This window comes from Hermetia illucens, chromosome 6 (assembly GCF_905115235.1).
Source record: "Hermetia illucens chromosome 6, iHerIll2.2.curated.20191125, whole genome shotgun sequence".
NCBI lineage: Eukaryota > Metazoa > Arthropoda > Insecta > Diptera > Stratiomyidae > Hermetia > Hermetia illucens.
The window spans coordinates 38,348,839-38,364,776 of NC_051854.1; the positions used below are offsets into that span (position 1 = coordinate 38,348,839).

Below are 15,938 nucleotides of genomic sequence, written 5' to 3' on the forward strand. Positions count from 1 at the left end.
CGGTCGTCAAAAATTCAGTTTTGTTTAAATTCAATCTGAGACCGTGTTGCATGAGGCGATCATTCCATTTTTGAACAACTTGCTCGATATCATTTTTGCTATCAGATGCTAGGAAAACATCATCTGCTTAAAACAGTGTGATATCCCGTGTGACGGTGTCCATAACAAGGACAAAGAGGAGTGGTGAGAGGGCACTTCCTTGATGAACTCCAACAGAGACACGAAGCGGTTTTGATACACCCGCCATACTTCGAACTTTACTTTTCGGATCGTGGTAGAGCAATTGAACCCAGCGCACGAGTTCTTCTGGCACGAAGTGTTGTCGTAAAGCATACCAGATGAGTTCGTGTGGCACACGGTCAAACGCTTTCTCTAGATCCAGAAAGGCAATGTAAAGAGGGCGATGCTTCTCACGGTGTTTCTCCATGAGTAACCGCGCAGCGTGTATTGCGTCAGTAGCTCCGCAGTTCTTGACAAATCCGGCTTGATTCACGGTTATTTCAACGATTTCGCGAATACGGTTGTCAAGAATGCGTTCAAAAATCTTCATGGTATGGGAAAGTAACCGGATCGGACGGTAATTTGAACATTCTGCTGTGCTACCTTTCTTTTTCCATATTGGAACAGTGGTACTTTCTTGCCAGTCAGATGGTGTTCTTCCTTCCTAAATAACCCGGTTAAAGAATTCACTGAGCCACAGTGTTGGGTCCCAGCTCTTCGCTTTCCAGAGCTCAGATGCGATGTCGTCAGGTCCTGTTGCTTTCCCCGATTTCATTTGTTTTATTGCCTCCTCGACTTCAGTTGCGCTGACTGGTGGAACTGCTCCAAATGCCGGCAATGATTGAGGAAGTGGAGGATGAGCAAATTCTTCAGTTGAAATCTGCTCGAAGTATTCTCGCCATCTATCCGTTGCGGCTCGACGGTTGGTAAGCAAAGTACCGTTCTTGTCATTAACACAACAGAAGTGTTCGATATCCTGTGTGCGTTTATCACGGCTTTTAGCAAGTCGATACAGATCTCTCTCGCCATCCCAAGTGTCCAGTTTATCGTAAAGATTTTTGAAATGGTTCGCTCGCGCTTTCTTTGCAGGCGTTTTATCGTCGAGAAATTTGTGGTAGAGGCGTTTCTTTTCACGGACCTTCATTTCAACATCATCATTCAAAAGCCAAGTATCTCGGTTGATGTACCGCTTACCCGGCTTGGTGACCCCGAGGGTTGCAGAGGTCGCTTTGTGGATCGTGTCTTTCATTTGGTTCCATGATTCTTCCACATTCGTAATGGTTGGCAATCGTATGAGTGAGACCGGTTCTTCTTTCTCCTCACCAAACCGCCACCATTTAATGCGCGGCGGCCCAGTGCGTTCCTCACACTGTTTTATCGGTGGCTTAATTCGCAGGACGGCAATCAACGGCCGATGTTGAGGTGCGATGGTCTCATAGGGAACGACTTTGCAATCAGTGACAGTGGTAAAATGTTGGCGTCTTATGAGAATATAGTCGATTTGCGTTTTATTGTTCCCACTATAAAATGTAGGAAGGTGAGACAATCGTTTGATGAACCTTGTATTCATAAGTACAAGGTCATGGGTGTCCGCAAAATCGATTATACGCTCGCCACCTTCATTGCGCGCTCCGGACCCCTTTCCCCCATGGCACCTGTTACCGTCTGCCTTTTCACCCACATGACAATTAAGGTCGCCGGCAATGATTATGTAATCGTCAGCAGGCACGTGACAAGTCTTTTCATCGAGAAGTTGCCAGAAGGCATCTTTCTCGGCATCAGGTCGGCCTGTCTGTGGTGCATACGCGGTGAAGAAGTGAATAGTGCGATCAGCTGATATAATGGTAAGCTTCATCAGCCGATCATCAAATCGTTCAACTTTTTTAATGGCATCACGGAAACCCTCTGAGATGGCAATGCCAACACCATATTGAGTGTGTGGGTTACCAAAATAGAGAAGTTTGTAGCCATTTTTACCACGTTCGCGTTCAATGTCGCAGCTTTTGGCACCAGACCATCGGGTTTCTTGCAGAGCGCAGATGTCAATGCACCTTTTCCGAAGGGCTCTTGCGAGTTCCTCCGTCTTTCCAGTTACGGTACCAACATTTAATGTGCAGACACGTATTTGTTTTGTTCGTTGTGTGCGGACTAACTTGCTTACGTCCTGACGCCGTCCATGCGTCAAGAACCCTTGCTCATTTCTCGACAGGACCGGGGCCCGTCCTGCCGCGTCGACTGAGGTGGACGCCCTAGCATTTCTCCGAGGCCTGTGACTCAATCCGATCATCATGTTTGTAACGACATTGTATGCATTTTCTTGGACGACCTGTCGCGGGGCCTGTCACCAAGAGAAATCAGGTAGGATTTAGCATAGTAGAATAACTCCAACTATACTCTATTTATCTCTTTCCCTGATCTCAGCATTTTATTTTTGTTTTACTGAGGATAGTACAGAGTACGTTGCCTCAAACCCTCCTCCTTTACCTGGGCTTGGGACCAGCATACTATGTTAATAGCATGGCGGAGTTATAAGACCAGCGGAAGTGATGAAATCAAATAGTTTCTTTCGTCTTGGATTGCATTTGCAGTTGCCCCGACAAATATGTTGAGCGTTCGCATCGCAACCTATTAAGAGTTCGAGATCACTTGATTCTCCATACGCTACCAGATCTGGTGGAGGACACAAAGAATCATAAGATAAATAAGCAGATGAAACTATGTTGTTTTGCCTCTCATCTGGTATTGTAGGTCCTGAGAACGGAACTGTCTCAGCAAGGTTGCCTCTAACCGTCTTAACGTCATCACACAAGCTCTCGGTCTTATGGATCTTCCATCGTGGAAGATCCTAACCCCCTTAATTGATCCAATACCACAGATTATATAAAAGAAAAATGTAAGGGCAGTCCTGCAGCTTTGTGAGCCTTGCTGCTAGCAAATAGGAGAAGGCTTTGGTATGCTGCAGTTTCCTGATATGATTACATTTCCATCTATCTATTAAAAAGTGAAGGACCATATTGTGACTCTCCCTGAGCACATTTGGACTCTTTTCGTCTAGTTCGAATATCAAGCTGAAACCCTCCACATTTGTAGATTTTTTCTTTAAACTTTACTCCATAATTCGAAGTCCATGCCCAGGTTCAGTTCACCCAACATGCGGATGATGCCCTCTGCCTTCCTTCGTGGGCCAGGTAACCAGTATCTGACATTTTCTGTCCTTTGGAGCTCAGTGTTCACAATAGTGAACTTGGTGCGACCGCCAAAACTAAAAACCGGAAATACCTGCTAAAGCCACTTTAGGGCAGCCTCGTCAGTGCACTCCAAATGAAGAAGCCCATCACGAAAATCATGATTATTAAATTTTGGCTTCATTTAAGGCTCCAGAATTTTTTCACTACAGGTGTTCCCGGAGAATGGGAAATTGTCCCTGTGACATTTTACCATCCTTGGGAGAAACTCCCACGGTAGCAGTCAGAAAAGAGGCTACAACTTGCGGATACGCCTTCTTTCGTCCCGCCTTCATGTTCATATTCCTACGGGAGGGACCAGCTTCGTCGAAATGTCTCTCGCTGATTTGATAACCTCCCGGCACTCAGGTCCTAATCCCTGTGGGACGCGCGGATATAGGCCCCGGTGCGGAGTACAATGCAGCATTGCCTCCACAGTTGTATTCGTTTTACGGTTCTGGCGTGCATTATCACTGACAAAGAAGTCTCGTGCGTTCAGTGAGGGTCTCGCTGGGGTTCTCAACTTTTCGTCGAAGATTCTGCTCTCCTGCATCTGATTTCTCTTGACATTATCACACCTAGTAGTGTAGCTACGTCCATGTGCTCATTCCCAGCGTGTTTCACCTTCCTTCGCAATGTCTTCTTCCGCCGCCAACTTGCCAGGGTCACGGTGTCCGCCCTGCTTGGTTCCATTTCCGCTTACCGGCATGAAACCAGCAGCGTCCACGTCACAGCTTCCCTTTTTCCCGGTAGATGTGAAGGAGAATGTTATGACAGGCAGAATTCAGCCTGTAATCACCTCGCTTTAGTGGCTGAAGCTCCCTTCAACCGACCCTTCCTTTTCCGTTTACGGGCATATTTGGACTGTAGTACCGCGGACGGGCCGGCCGTACTCGGATTTCCAGTTTTTCCCAAGTTGAGAGTGGCCGTACTTTCCTTTCTGGGTGGCTTCGCCGTAGGCATTAAATGCAAGCTTTCCATTGAGCCGGAAACAAGCCTTCACGAATGTTGAGACCTCCAAAATCCGCGCCTCAGCCGCAACATGATTGCTCATGATTATGGGTGGATTCGACGAAGTCTGCGACTTCTTCGCACTCCAGCACGACAAGACGATTTCTGAGGGAGTGAAAGCAAAAGCAATAAGAATGAAGACAGGTGAAAAGGCTCGTTAAGTTTTCGAAACGAAACTCCTTTACTGTGACAACCTGGAAGGCAATGTAATCAACAAGAAACTTGTAAGAAGACGTCAACAATAAACTTGGTGCCATGTGGTCGACGAAAGCTAACCCAGATTCGACGTTGGTCAACTTTGAAGGCAATGATTTTACTCACCTTCAAAAGTAAAAATTTATGAGAGTCCTCTACTATGCGATTCCTCTATTACTTTTCTAGAAAGCCAGGTCATATGTTGCCCCTTATGTCCACAACGGGATGGTCCTTAATTTCCGCAAAATATCAAAAAATGAATGAATGATGAAGAAACAACAAGGGAAATCACCAGAGCTAAATTAGGCATCGAGGTAGTGTGGTGCTACCTGGATAGTCCGACCACTCTGGCCACTGGTCTGAAATATGCCCAGTTACTAAAGCATAAAAAGTAATTCCTGTTGAGTAACTGAGGTGCCCAGGAGACTGCCTTTGGGATATTTGTTGTCCCGCAAGAACTGGCCACTTCTGTTCGATTGAATTCAGCTGGGACTTGGACATGTGTAATAAGACCTTGGTTGCTTCGAAGGTTTGACTTGTTAGTTTCACTCTGTACAATGGTGGGATTAGTATCAGATAGCCATCCCAATTTTCGGTAAGATAGGCCGGTTTCAACCTTCGATGGAGATGTCCGTTATTTTCTCGTTCACGCCGATGGTGTAAACTAACAACCACCTAGCGGTCAACAATGCGATGGGGACCCGTATATGGCTGACTTTTAACTGAGTCCACCTTGATTAATAAAAATTAATACGAACGAAGGTGCTCATCAAAGAGGATTGTGTCCCATCAGCTAGCTCAGCCGGTAAGCTGTTAAAACCCTCCACGAAGCTATTTTGTAGCCCTAACAAAATGAACTGAATGTCAACCCAACGGCTACTGTTCTCCCGATCCATGATCATAGCATTTTATGGGTAGTGACATTCTTCGATCACTTCATTAGAGGCCGGACAAACTTTTTCCTAATCAGTTCATAAGTAGGTGGACCAATGGAATGCGCTCAGCGATGGTATGTGCCGAAAATAATTTTGCTTCTAAAACTGCAAGCTGCTGCTCGGCATTCTCCGAGACTGCCAAACATCACCGACCCTGACATGGTCATACCTCGTTTATAGAAGATTAGAGTAAATGCGCAGTGTTTCACAATCCAAACGTCATAACTCTAAACTCGAGCAAACTAAATACATTGACCATAGCCGTCTTGGAAATATTCAGCATAACTTGCCAAAGGAAGACTGTTTTCCCAACACACCGGTGACGATGTCTTGTATGTGCGGCATTGGGTATTGGTTAGACTTCATGACTGTGTTCATTCGTTAGTTATCACCACAAGGCCTCCAAATACTGTTTTTGGTGGCTAAATGGAAAGGGCTTGCCCAAGAATCTTTCTAAGGTGGACAAAAGCCACTCTGGATTAAATATTGGAACACTGATCTTACGACAATCTGCGGCGCGGGACGTAAGGACTTCTCAACTATGGGCGAGCCAGAGGTGTTAATGTGGTGATAGATTTGGCTCCTTGTTCCTGTTTTGATGGCCGTGGTAATATGAAACGCCTCCGACTGAAGAAATGACGGAATAGCAGGTAGCACTCGGCAGGCCTCTGGAGAAGTTTTTGGCATGAACAAAGAGTTGTCACTGATTGTGAACTCTTTAAACCATTGCAGCTAATAAGGATACGTTTGAACTGAATCTCAAAAGAAAAACAAGGAAGGACAAGAAGGACGATAAAGTCATTTTACTACGTGACAACTTTAAGCCACACGTTACTCTACCGAGCAAAAAATATTTGGATGGAGTGAATTGGGAAATCTTGCTATATCCGCCGTATTCTCCAAACATGGCTCCTTCGGTAGTATCGAAAAATGGTCTAACGAATAGATTCAGTTAAAAAAAATCGGCTTTTTTGGGGCATCTTTTTGATGCATTCTTCAGACATTATACACTTCATTACGTGAATAAAAAACTTTATTTGGTGGAAACTTATTCCCATGCCCAATAATATGTTTGTATTGATTAGATATGTGAAAAAAAAAATTTCAAAAAGTTCCAAGGTCAAGGTGAGATTCATCTTTTTGACTGACATCTTTTTACGCAAATTCGTCTAATTTCTTCAGTAGGTCGGTGCAGAAAAACCAACTGCCGTGTTTCCCGTACGTATTATATTAGCATTTTCGTCACTTAGTAGACGAAAAGAAAATATTTGCGCTGGTTTGAATTTAAATTTAACTGCGTTGGCAGCTTTGCATCACACACAAGCTAGATTGGAGATCGTCTATCTTTGCTGCAGAGAATCTGACTTTCATTACAGGTCACCCGATTTTCGAAAAAGTCCTTTGCTAATGATCGCCACGCATGACCGCCAATTAGTCAGTATGAAATCCGTCTCGATTAAAGTTTTTGATGGCATTGTAACAGCAAATGGACCATTTTGTTCATCTGTGTTAAAAATTTCTCCATTTCCTCTTACACTTTCTTCCCTTTCCTCCATTTTCATTTCTTTGGGAATTGGAAGCCCTCTGTGCCCAGCCCAGCTTCCTAGTCAACGAAAAGGCACCTACATAAATAAACAGTTTAACTAAAAATATCGACAATTCAAACTGAAAGGGACTGCATTTCATCAATATATTCAACAACTTAACAATAACATTTACTTAGAACCAGGTTACTCGCTTAAATCTTTCGTTCACAGTCGAAGAGTATAAGCCGGAAATGGCTTAATATTTTTGCGAAGCATTGATGAGGAGTAAATTTTATTTGGGAAATGGAACCTTAATTTCCATTTACTGATTCCCCCTTCTTGCAGAGAAATCTCAGACTGGGATGTTGTATAATAAGAACCAATTTTCTTTGATCCACAAATCCAAAGCTACATCACATTAAAGATACCGATCTCTTGTAAATTTTGAAATAAACAAATACTATTTTACGGCGTCCGTAGTTAGAAACATTAGGAAATATATTATTCATAATAATATGATCTGATCCATATTTAATTCATTTTTTTAATGAACTTCCCAATTTTGGCTGATCCTGTAATAATTTAATTTAGCCTCACAACTAAGGAACGTGTTAAACCCGATTTAGACAAGCCGACGGGGGCCGATGAGGAATGAGAATAAGTAGCCTAAAGCCGAATTTCTATTTCTTCCTACACAAAACTGCTCGAAACCCTGACTTATTTGCTACAACCTGCGTTAGACTTTCTTATTCCTACCGATCTTCGCTCTCCTATTTCACAGTGCGAAATAGAAATAGAAATACTTCGCCGCTCTTGGAAAATCGGTTCCTTTTATTTCTCACGTTGAGCGAAACATTATCATGGTAATTGACGGTACAAGAGCCTAATATTGAACCGAGGCTTTAAGAGTGTTAAAACACTTCTTTCTAGATCAGCACCGGGCATTGTAGTCAACGTTGAATTTGCCAGGCATTATTACTCTCCTTTGACTTAGGTATTCATTCATAACTGAGTCAACCGACATTCGACACTTAGCCTTAGATACAAATCCCTCTATCGCCAACGAGATCCGACCCTTGATTTTGTGGAAGTTGCGGAGAGATGGTAGAAACTCCCAGACACTTTCTCTGCGATTGGCAAACTCTAGCTAGGATCAGGCCACGGAAAAAGATCTCTAGTTGAAGAGTGCGGCAGCTACTATCCATAGTATAGGCTACGGGCTGGCTGTGAAGATATGAGGGGGTTAGATTCTGCTTCCCTTGGCCTTCCCACAGTAGTCACTACCTTAGGAGCTTGAGGAGTAGTTGAGATCCTCGCCGCGGTAACTAATACCAACCCTACCAGAAATCTTTGAGAAACTACTCCCGATGTACTTTTTGGCTTTTCAACTGTCTCGAACTATAGAAGTCTCCCTAAAAGATTAAAAAAGCTGAGCAACCAAAAGTACCCTATTAACGAGAGTATTCTTTATTCACCCGCAATTAGTTGATTAAAAATATTTCTCATTCATGGCTAGTGACTCTAATGTGCAGCGCTTGCCAGACGCATATCACTTGTAGCTAGATCAAGGATGCATGCTATCGAATCAAGAATATAATAGCTTCCCCGACACCTACATCGCCACTCAAATACACTAGCGGTTTCCTATATAAGTCTATTGTATATTAACATCTCGTGTATCGGTCCCAGGATGTCTTCAAGAATTCCATCCGATCTCTTAACCTTATTATGTACAAGACAATTGTCGTCTAGCAAAGCCTAGATTGCAAGCTGAAAAAGAATAACTTCGAAATCTTACTTACTTAGCTACACCAATAATTTCGTTTCCTGCAGGAAACTTAAAGCCCTATCATAGTATCAGCTCCGCTTTGGACTGACTTTGCCAGCCTCTCCATTGCCGTTCCTTTCTATCCATGGCTCCCATCTAAAGCCACCCGAAATGCATTTTTTCAAAAGTCCCGGCGGTCTGAGATTTTAGTTATCTGCTGCAAAACCACCTTCTGTAGCTGTTTCCACTGTCTTCCGTGTAGATTTACAGCCCATTCATCCACCACACCCTCCAACTCGGGTAGCATAGTAGAGGTCTTTTTATTATTTTGCATACTCTTAGCTTTGCTTTCCAGTGCATGCAGCTGCCCTTTAAAATCCGCAGGGTCGAATAGAAATCTCTGTGTGCAGAGCTATTCATCAGACTTGAAAAGGATACATGCGTTAGTCAAGAAAAGGGATAGTAAAGATGTCAGGTTATACAAAACCAACCGATCAGGATATGTCTAGTGGGGCATACATTTTTTAAAAGTTAGAAATCGAGTCACCCGAAACCTTGCGCCGCCTGCACGATCTGAATGAGTAAAATCGTGGACAATGGAACATAACATGCTCCCGGTCCTCAACAGGACAAAAGTGAGAATCATCCAGCCTCAAGTGGAATTGCATCAAATGGTAGTTAACCTGTCACAGTGTCGTCGCTGCATCGAAACATCAATACGGGGAATCAAAGTGTGGATCCAGTCACCCCTCTGCGAGTCATCCCACCGTCGCCGCTACTTTTCCAGCGACTCTCGCCTTGCCGCCTTTCGGAATTCTGTATCCTCCTCTGGTGTATACGTTCTCCTTTTCTCGTGCAGACAGCGTGCCTCACTTGCCAGAATATCCGTCGGGGTCATTACCGCAACAACACACGCTGCGTCGCCTGATGCGCCTAAGCAGTAAGTCATGTTTATCCTCTTCCAATTACTCTCACACGCTGGTCCTTCCTCCCAAACTGGTGCCGCGTATAATAGTGTGGAACGAACCACTCCGGTCACAAGTAATCCCCGACTGTATGTTGCACCTCCAATTTTAGACATCATCCGCGCTAATGATAAGCTGGTATTTGCCACTTTCTCACAGGCATAGTCCAGGTATCCCTTGAAATTAATTTTAGCGTCAATCATCACCCTTAGGTATTTGATAACCGGTTTCGAAGTGATAATGTGACCACCAACACGAATATTAACTGTATTCCTCTTCCTACGGTTGGTAATCACCGCCTCCGTTTTTGTTCCGCAAGGTCAAGCTGAACCATCTCCAGCCACGCTTTTATGGTGCTAATGGTTTCGTTAGTGTACACTTCAAGGTCTCCAAGTTGTTTCGCGACGAGAACCACGGCTAGATCATCTGTGAATTCGATTATCGTGGTCTCCTTTGGCACGGGAAGGACACGGACCCCATTGTACATCAAGTTCCTGGAGAGGACCCAACACTGAACCCTGGGATACTCCTACTGTGATGGTTTACTGCTTGAATCCCTCATCTGTATCGTACCAAATTGTCCTCTCCGAAAGATAACTTTCGAGGAGGTTAGTCAAATAACTAGGGGTACCCGTTTTAACCAGTAAGCTTTTTATCCCCTCCTAGCGAAAGTGAACGAATTCTTGACGTCCAATATCACCACAGCACGACATCGCGTCTCGAACCAGCTTCTAAACAACGTCTAAGGCGTCTTTGGGTGACCTTCTCGAAATCCAAATTGTCGCTCTGATAGTCCATCGTCATATATAATGATAGGGAACAGTCTATTGTGGATGGCTCTTTCGAGCACCTTTCCTACCGTGTCGATTGTATGATGGTAGATGTGCTAGGCGCTTATTCGGTTTCGGGAGCAAAACTAGTTTTTGCCTCTTCCACCAGTTGGGAGGAACTCCTTCTACCATACATGTTTCAAATACGCAGATAAACCTGTCGGGTCTGGCCTTAACAGTGAATTTAATAGCTCTATTGGGAACAGTATCCAGACCGGGAGCTTTGTTATCACCAATTTTCCGGCAAAGTTGCTCAAGTTCTTCCTCAGTTACCGCAGGTGTGGTGTAGACGTCCAATGCTTGCTTGTGTTTTTTGTGCTCCTCTTTATCTGGTGGGAAGAGCACCATCACGATATCGACCAGAAGATGCGGGCAAGTCAATTGTAGTGTTCGCTCTCTCAACTTCTGTACGCTGTTCGCCAGGGGCTTTGGCCTGCCTCTGCGCAAAGTTCCTTGAAGCGTTCTCACTTGCTGGTCTGTATAGCCTGCTGAAGCTAATCTCGAAGGTTCACATATACTTGCCGTTTGCCGTCAAAGTCCGGTCTTCCTCTAGATTGTTGACGGATCCTTCTAGCTCCAAAAAAATGCAGCCCGCAATTCCGCGATCTCTTCATTCCATCAGTAGTTTCACCACCCTTTTGCACGGCATAGTAGCATCACATACTCTCTTCATGCGCCCCATTATTTGTTCTACTTTTACTGAAGTCACACCGCCGGGATTGTAGCCTCCCGATAGCAACTCTATGAATGCATCTTCTTCAAACCCTTTCACGGATCAGACCCGGTTTCCAACTCAGCGGCAAAAACCATCGCCGCATGGCCCATATTCGATCAACCAAATTTGGTAAAAAGGTGGGAACTGTGATCACTCACGCATACAGTGAATTACATCCTTTTACGTCGAATTTAAGGGAGGGGGGCCTCATACATACAAAAAGGAGGTGTGAATGTTTTTCGCCAAATATATTCATGTGAGGTATCAAATGAAAGTTCTCGATTAGTACTTTCCGAAGCCGGTGTTAGTTTTGACACTTTTTGGAAACGTGGGCAGCGCGGGGGGTCGAAATTCATCATTTATCTAACAGACCCATTCTCAAAAACTATCCAACCAAACCAAATCTGAAAAAAAATCAAGAGGCTGCCACTGTATGGTGCCTAGGCTCCGAAATACTCTCCATACCGATATCTGTTCGAATAAAGTTAATAATAATGTATTACTATAAATTTTAATAATTGGGGTCAACCCTCCCCCCCCCCCCTTAAATTAATCCGAAAACCAAGAAATTGCCCTGCAAAGCTGCAAAGGTGGAAATTGCAATATTACTAACAAACTTATAATAGATCAAAGTTGTCGCTTTTGTGCAAATCCAACGCTTTAAATGTCAATATCACGCGAAAGTGGATGTTCTCACATAAAATCGTCCATCGTCCAGCTTCCGGTTTCCCAGCTTGTTTAATTTTTACTGCCAAATTTAGCTCGCGTGTGATTATGTCGTAAGGTGTACGCGAATCCTTGCGTTTGTTCTGAGTATTTTTTAGAATCCGGTGCGGACTCACGCACTGGCAATGACACGTGATTTTCTTTGTAAAATGACACTGAAAGATGGAAGTGTTTAAAGAACTCCTCCCCCACATTCCCGAGGCTGACTAATACAGAGGCGTGTAGGCATGCGTCGACGGAATACAATTTAGCCACTTTTTTAGGTATTTGGAATAGTTTTTCCCTCTAGATCGTTTTCGGCCACTCCTGATGGTAGTTTAATCATCTCAATCCAACTTAAGTCATTACAACTTCAGGACGTGTAGGTTTGGTGTAGGAATGGTTTAGTTATTTCAACTAAGTTGGACTTCCGCCTCTACTTTTTGTCTCGCTTCTCCCGATTATTGAGAATAGCGGTATGTACGTTGCCTCAAACCCTCCATGAGGTATGATGGTCATGTCAATCGGTCTTCGAAGAGGACCACGAGAATATGCAGGCATGGCGAGTGCTCACGTTAAACTCCTGGAGCATTCATGTCCCTACTTTTTTTATTAGTTTTTTCTCCTTCCTTATATCGACAAAGTCACTTGCACTTCCCATGTTTAACCCGTTGGGGTGTTCCGTCCCCACATACTCGAGGAGGGCCATCAGACCCGAGTCTGCAAGGAACTCATCTGAAATGGCTCTGCCACGAAGCCTCACCGGAGGTTATCTGGTACCATGGGAACCGGGATGGCCCTCTGAGAGCATATGCTCCAGGAGAATTCATGAAGGATGTGTTCTCGGCCCTGTTATTTGCGGCTGGCCCCCTAGTGGGAGTTTCATGGTGGTTGTGGTTATGCCTACATCGCAGGCAGATCTCCTCGGAGCTCGAGCGTGGAGTTGCGCTGTACAACTCGGGTGCCGTACCCCTTAGTTGCGGCAAAGGTGTTAGATAGGCCTCGCATTCACTGGTATGAATGCTGAGCCTGCACTCAGTATATACCAAGACCGCTGTGCTTGCATGGCGGGGCTCTAATTGTAGTCCCAAAATCAATCCGTGTTCGAAGAGGACCGTGGGATTAAGCCTTCACGGCAGGTACTCACGTTGAACCCCCAGGACTTTCGTGCACTTCCCATGTGGTGCTCAGAGGTGGCGGTGAGGAAGACGGGGAGGCAACCCTGTCGTTCAAACCAAAACCAAGTGGCCGAAGAGAACCTCCATAGTGATGGCACCGGGAGACGCTGTCCTCACTTTGGCTTGCCAGCCGGGATGCAGTAGGCGAATGCTGCAAAGGCCTAATCAGGACGATCAGACCCGAGTCTGCACGGGGACTCATCTGAAGTGACGAATTGGTCACGAAACCTCTCCAGGGGTATACTGGTACCATGGGAACCGGGATAGCCCCTGGACTCTCATACTTCGGGTGAACTCCCGTTGTATGTGAGGGCAGCCCGGTTATTTGCGAGAGGCCTCCTAGTGGGAGTTTCATGGGGGCTGTGGTTATGCCCAAGCGAGAAGAGATCTTCGGGCCTCGGCGTGGTGTTGCATTTCAACACGGGTGCCGTACTTCTTAGTTTGTTAGAGATTTAGGTATGTCTTGCATCCACCAGTATGAATGCTAAGCCATGCACTTGGTATAGACTGGTACCGTTGTTGCTTGTCTCAGCGGGGCTCTGATTGTGGTCACAAAATCAATCCGTATCTTAAGAAGACCGTGGGATTAAGTCGCAAGACAGGTGCTCACGTTAAACCTTCAAGGACTTAACTGCACTTCCCATGTGACTTTCCCGCTTGTCAATTGGGCTTTCTATCTGACTCTCATATCTGCTTCTTTTTCTAGATATTCTTCCCATACTCACAATCCAAAGTAAAATCCACAGAATGGGCATATTATTTGGCTTATTTCGACTCCTCAAATTATTAAGTGATCTTCAATTGCTTCTTATAAAATATCTGATATCACCAGTGGTTCCCCTATTCCACTGAAAATTGAAAAATATTACTTACTGTATCTTTAGATCATTGAATAACTATTCCGGGAATGAAAGGAAGTGAATTTATGTTTGTAAGCTTCACGATGAACGTGATCAAGCATTTTCATAACATTTTTTCAGTAAAACTCGATGCTAATGCAAATATCATGAACTTTTAGTACTGCCTTCGTCTGAGTCGACTAGTGATCTCAAAGCATGATTTGGATAAACCCCATATCTAATTACTCTGAAGTTTTGCACGAAATTCAGTGAGATCAAGAAATATAGTAGTATTCAAAGAAAAATGGGAAGTTCTTTATTTGAAAGCATAAAAGTCTGTATCTGCAAGCGTCCTGTTTTCTGGAAAAAAATTGTCATGTCATGTCATGATTCTGTGAAGTCTCCCCTGTTACGTATGTAAGCCACTGATTTCAAATGCGAATTATTGCAATAACCTACTCTTTCCAAAATGCTAAATAAACTTGGGTTAGAGTATCTCTCAAAAACCCCTGCTAGCGCAAAATACAATAAGATATTCTACTAAGCATGATTCATTCTCATGAAGTATCTTAAATCTGTTTGAATAAGTTAGAGCCTCGATACTACCACCAATAACCCGCTTTTCAAGTAAGTGCATCTCGTATTTCGCCTTAAGGCCATTCGTTATCGAATGATATGTACAAAGGTATTTCCAACTCATAAGATGGTACTATCTTTAGCGGTTCTTCGACGATCTCACACGAAAGCCTTCAGAACGGCAAATGTTTTTTGATGACTCTGCAGATGTTAACAGACGAAATCTTGATTAATCCCTGGAACCTACCGAAAGCCTAGGCATTTGAAGAGTGCAGATTCGTAATACCACTAATGGCATTTTAATTGTGCGCAGATATTAACAAATTTCCTTCTGAAATCACTCATTGCAATTTTTTCGCCATGAACCGCGGAAGCTGGCGGCTGGCAGCAGCTAAACCAAAAGAAGCAACCAAGGAGATATCTTAAAATATTTATCACCATTGTTACGCACATCCAATATAATACTTTACATAATTTCATTGAATGCAACTTGAAATTGTCGGCTTGAAGCGAGGTGAAGACAGACAACCTAATTAACACCTTGCGCGCCACAGCCCTCCGTTAAGCAGAAATCAAACTTGCAGATTGTTCAGATACCATTGGAAAATGTCAGATTCTTCTCCAGTTTTTATTACCAATATTGTGAGACTTCTTCAGAAATCGCCTGGAGCAGGCATACAATGTGTTAAAGCAAATCCATCATTTTCAAGATTGCCGAAGAGTTGAATGAATTTGCCAATTTCCATTTGTACTCATCAAATCGATGATTGAATGACTTGCGGTTTGAATCCGTTGCCTCAAAATAGTTGCGCGTTAATTCGCGATTAATTAAGATTAGAGCAAACTAAATTAAGTGGTGAAGCGCAATTCATTTCCAAGGGAAATTTATGTCAAATTGATGCTTTATCATAACCCGCAATGGTATTTTCACTTTCGTTTTCTATGAGTAATTAGCAATTATCGACATAACACTTTTCATCCGTGAAAACTTTCTCGAATATTTTCAAGAAAACTTCCTAAATGTTTACGGAAAACAACAAGAAATATCGTATAATACCAAAGGTAGGCTCTCATGTACAGAACAGATACATTTCTACTCATGATGTTGTCAAAGGCCCCCCTTAAGTAATTAACCAATTAAGTTAAGACATTTTCATTAAAATTAAAATTAATTCACCCTACCCCACCCCCCGCTGATACTGCGCTTCAGCGACAAAACCCGACTTCTCGCCCGCCAGGTCTAAGGACGCAGAGCAGACCTTAGCCCCGAGGACAAAAGGCTTTAGCTTGGAGGCAGAGACGTTCTTGACCCTACCGTCGACGTCAAGCCTAAAGAAGTGCTCCCCTCTATTTGACACTTCTTATGGGCTCTCATATGGTGGTTGCAGGGGCTTCCATGAAACATCCACGCTCACCAAGACGTATGAGCAGACGTTCCAGATCGTTGGAGGAATTAGCCTTCGTTGAAGAA

The 15,938-nt window shown here is 43.9% G+C and overlaps 1 protein-coding gene across 1 annotated transcript in view; it reads left to right on the forward strand.

Annotated features, from left to right (window-relative positions):
* LOC119659534 (glucose dehydrogenase [FAD, quinone]) overlaps nt 1-15,938 on the forward strand; it is a 240,024-nt gene that overhangs the window by 39,176 nt on the left and 184,910 nt on the right. The gene's annotated exons all lie outside the window — the stretch shown is intronic.